The sequence below is a fragment of the Mesoplodon densirostris genome, chromosome 15, assembly GCF_025265405.1.
Source record: "Mesoplodon densirostris isolate mMesDen1 chromosome 15, mMesDen1 primary haplotype, whole genome shotgun sequence".
Taxonomy (NCBI): Eukaryota; Metazoa; Chordata; class Mammalia; order Artiodactyla; family Ziphiidae; genus Mesoplodon; species Mesoplodon densirostris.
Genome location: NC_082675.1, coordinates 50367548 through 50372665, shown reverse-complemented (window position 1 = coordinate 50372665; position 5118 = coordinate 50367548). Strand labels below are relative to the sequence as shown.

At 39.1% G+C, this 5118-nt stretch overlaps 1 pseudogene; it reads left to right on the top strand.

Moving 5' to 3' along the window:
• The first annotated feature begins 391 nt into the window (after positions 1-391).
• On the top strand, positions 392-1596 carry LOC132502496 (transcription factor IIIA-like; annotated as a pseudogene).
• Positions 1597-5118: the final 3522 nt, after the last annotated feature.

Here is a 5118-nt window from a genome sequence, read left to right as displayed (position 1 = left end):
AGGAACTTCTCTAGGCAGGAAACACAGAGAAGGAAAAGACCTACAATAACAAACCCAAAACAATTAAGAAATGGTAATAGGAACGTACATATCGATAACTACCTTAAATGTAAATGGATTAAATGCTCCAACCAAAAGACAAAGACTGGTTGAATGGATACAAAACAAGACCCATACATATGCTGTCTACAAGAGACCCACTTCAGACCTAGGGACACATACAGACTGAAAGTGAGGGGATGGAAAAAGATATTCCATGCAAATGGAAATCAAAAGAAAGCTGGAGTGGGCACTCCAGCCTGGCCCCACTCCGCCAGGGCCACACTCCCGGAAGTGCAGTGGGGTCATGTGTAGGATCTCCTGGACCAGATGGTCAGCATCGGTTCACAGCATGTTGCTCAGCACGTGGCTGAGTGTGTGGCACCAGGCACCCTGGAGCCACCCTGACTTGGTTGCTGAGGCAGTGTCGTCCCTGACCATTGCTGTCGTGGTCCTCGTGGCCAGAGAAAGCATAGCCCCGGTGCTCCCGGAGCCCCCTCAGAGGTTCATCTGCTCCTTCCCCGACTGCAGTGCCAATTACAACCAGGCCTGGAAACTAGACGTGCACTTGTGCCAGCACACAAGGGAGAGACCGTTTGTTTGTGACCATGAAGGGTGTGCCAAGGCCTTCGTCAGGGACTATGACCTCAGCCACCATGCCCTGTTCACACCGGAGAAAAGCCCTTTGTTTGCACAGCTAGTGGCTGTGATCAACAATTCAACACAAAATCAAACTTGAAGAAATATTTTGAAAGCAAACATGAAAACCAGCAAAAACAATATGTATGCAGTTTTAAGGTTGTAAGACCTTTAAGAAGCATCAGCAGCTGAAAATCCATCAGTGCCAGCACACCAACGAACCGCTCGCTGTTCAGGTGTATCCACAAAGGATGTGGGAAAAACTTTGCTTCCCCCAGCAGTCTGAAGTGACACGGGAAGGTCCATGAGGGCTATATATGTCAAAAAGAATGTTCTTTTGTGGCAAAAACATGGACAGAGCTTCTGGAACATGTGAGAGAAACCCATAAAGAGGATATAACATGTGTCGTGTGCCAGAAAATATTTAAACGTAAGGATTTCCTGAAGCAGCACATGAAAATTCATGCCCCAGAGAGGGATGTGTGTTGGTGCCCCAGGGAAGGCTGCGGCTACACCTAAACCACTGTGTTCAAACTCCAGAGCCATATCCTCCTGTTCTATGAGCAGTAGCGCCTGTTCGTGTGTCAGCACGCTGGCTGTGGCAAGACATCTGCCATGAAGCAGAGCATCAGCAGACAGGCTGTTGTGCATGATCCTGACGAGAAGAAAATGAAGTTCAAAGTGAGACCATCTCATGAAAAATGGAGTCTGGCCTCTGGCTCAGTGGGTACACCCCTCTTAAAAGGACACAGGACAAGGGTGTCTTTGCCCAGAAATGGGGAGTTGCTTAACTGCACTGAGAGCAAGATGCCCTCTGCCGTGGTGATGCTGGCCCCAGCTAAACAACAGACTGCTTTGTTTGAAGGACTGCAGACCAGCGAGCTCAATGATTTTCTCTCAGAAGCATATTTTTATTAAAATCACTGGTGCAGAGAATTGGAAAAAAAAAAGTAGAGTAGCAATTCTCATATCAGACAAAATAGACTTCAACATAAAGACTATTACAAGAGACAAAAAAGGAAACTACGTAATGATCAAGGGATAAATCCAAGAAGAAGATATAACAATTGTAAATATTTATGCACCCAGCATAGGAGCACCTCAATACATAAGGCAAAAGCTAAGAGCCATAAAAGGGGAAATTGACAGTAACACAATTGTAGTAGGGGACGTTAACACCCCACTTTCACCAATGGACAGATCATGCAAAATGAAAATAAATAAGGAAACACAAGCTTTAAATGATACATTAAACAAGATGGACTTAATTGATATTTATAGGACATTCCATCCAAAAACAACACAATACACTTTCTTCTCAAGTGCTCATGGAACATTCTCCAGGATAGATCATATCTTGGGTCACAAATAAAGCCTTGGTTAATTTAAGAAAATTGAAATCATATCAAGTATCTTTTCTGATCACAATGCTATGAGATTAGAAATCAGTTACAGAGAAAAAAACATAAAAACACAAACACATGGAGGCTAAACAATATGCTACTAAACAACCAAGAGATCACTGAAGAAGTCAAAGAGGAAATCAAAAAATACCTAGAAACAAATGACAATGAAAACACGACGACCCAAAACCTATGGGATGCAGCAAAAGCAGTTCTAAGAGGGAAGTTTATAGCAATACAATCCTACCTCAAGAAACAAGGAAAATCTCAAATAAACAATTTAACCTTACACCTAAAGGAACTAGAGAAAGAAGAACAAACAAAACCCAAAGTTAGTAGAAGGAAAGAATCATAAAGATCAGAGCAGAAATAAATGAAACAGAAACAAAGAAAACAATAACAAAGATCAATAAAACTAAAAGCTGGTTCTTTGAGAAGATAAACAAAATTGATAAACCATTAGCTAGACTCACCAAGAAAAAAGGGAGAAGACTCAGATCAATAGAATTAGAAATGAAAAGGGAGAAGTAACAACTGACACTGCATCAATACAAAGGATCATGAGAGATTACTACAAGCAACTATATGCCAAAAAATGGACAACCTGGAAGAAATGGACACATTTTTAGAAAAGCACAACCTTCTGAGACTGAAATATAAACAGACCAATCACAAGCACTGAAATTGAAACTGTGATTTAAAATCTTCCAACAAACAAAAGCTCAGGACCAGATGGCTTCACAGGCGAATTCAATCAAATATTTAGAGAAGAGAAAACACCTATCCTTCTCAAGCTCTTCCAAAATATAGCAGAGGGTGGGACACTCCCAAACTCATTCTACAAGGCCACCACCATCCTGATACCAAAATCAGTCAAAGATGCCACAAAAAAAAGAAAACAACAGGCCAATATCTCTGATGAAAATAGATGCAAAAATCCTCAACAAAATACTAGCAAACAGAATCCAAAGCACATTAAAAGGATCATACAGCATGATCAAGTGGGGTTTATCCCAGGAATGCAAGGATTCTTCAATATACACAAATCAATCAATGTGATAAACCATATTAACAAATTGAAGGAGAAAAACCATATGATCATCTCAACAGATGCACAAATAGCTTTTGACAAAATTCAACAATGATTTATGATAAAAAGCCTCCAGAAAGTAGGCATAGAGGGAACTTACCTCAACATAATAAAGGCCATATATGACAAATCCACAGCCAACATCATTCTCAATGGTGAAAAACAGAAACAATTTACACTAAGATCAGGAATAAGACAAGGTTGCTCACTCTCACCACAATTATTCAACATAGTTTTGGAAGTTTTTGCTACAGCAATCAGAGAAGAAAAAGAAATAAAAGGAATCCAAATTGGAAAAGAAGTAAAACTGTCACTGTTTGCAGATGACATGATACTACAGATAGAGATTCCTAAAGATGCTACCAGAAAACTACTAGAGCTAATCAATGAATTTGGTAAAGTAGCAGGATACAAAATTAATGCACAGCAATCTCTTGCATTCCTATACACTAATGATGAAAAATCTGAAAGACAAATTAAGGAAACACTCCCATTTACCACTGCAACAAAAAGAATAAAATACCTAGGAATAAACCTACCTAAGGAGACAAAAGACCTGTATGCAGAAAACTATAAGACACTGATGAAAGAAATTAAAGATGATACCAACAGATGGAGAGATATACCATGTTCTTGGATTGGAAGAATCAACATTGTGAAAATGACCATATTACCCAAAGCAATCTACATATTCAATACAATCCCTATCAAACTACCAATGGCATTTTTCACAGAACTAGAACAAAAAATTTCACAATTTGTATGGAAACACAAAAGACCCCAAGTAGTGAAAGCAGTCTTGAGAAAGAAAAATGGAGCTGAAGGAATCAGGGTCCCTGACTTCAGACTATATTACAAAGCTACAGGAATCAAGACAGTATGGTACTAGCACAAAAATAGAAATATAGATCAATGGAACAGGATAGAAAGCCCAGAGGTAAATCCATGCATATATGGTCACCTTATCTTTGATAAAGGAGGCAAGAATATACAATGGAGAAAAGATAGCCTCTTCAATAAGTGGTGCTGGGAAAACTGGACAGCTACATGTAAAAGAATGAAATTAGAACACTACCTAACATCATGCACAAACATAAACTCAAAATGGATTAAAGACTTAAATGTAAGGCCAGACACTATAAAACTCTTAGAGGAAAACATAGGCAGAACACTCTATGACATAAATCACAGCAAGATCCTTTTTGACCCACCTCCTAGGGAAATGGAAATAAAAACAAAAATAAACAAATGATACCTAATGAAACTTTAAAGCTTTTGCACAGCAAAGGAAACCATAAACAAGGCGAAAAGACAACCCTCAGAATGGGAGAAAATATTTGCAAATGAAGCAACTGACAAAGGACTAATCTCCAAAATATACAAGCAGCTTATGCAGCTCAATATCAAAAAGACAAGCAACCCAATCCAAAAATGGGCAGAAGACCTAAATAGATGTTTCTCCAAAGAAGATATACAGATTGCCAACAAACACATGAAAGGATGCTCAACATCACTAATCATTAGAGAAATGCAAATCAAAAGTACAGTAAGGTATCACCTCACCCCATTCAGAATGGCCATTATCCAAAAATCTACAAACAATAAATGCTGTAGAGGGTATGGAGAAAAGGGAACCCTCTTGCACTGTTGGTGAGAATGTAAATTGATATAGCCACTATGGAGAACAGTATGGAGGTTCCTCAAAAAACTACAAATAGAACTACCATACGACACAGCAACCCCACTACTGGGCATATACCCCGAGAAAGCCATAATTTAAAAAGAGTCATGCACCACAATGTTCATTGCAGCTCTATTTTACAATAGCCAGGACATGGAAGCAACCTAAGTGTCCATTGACAGATGAATGGTTAAAGAAGATGTGACACATATATACAATGGAATATTGCTCAGCCATAAAAAGAAATGAAATTGAGTTATTTGTAG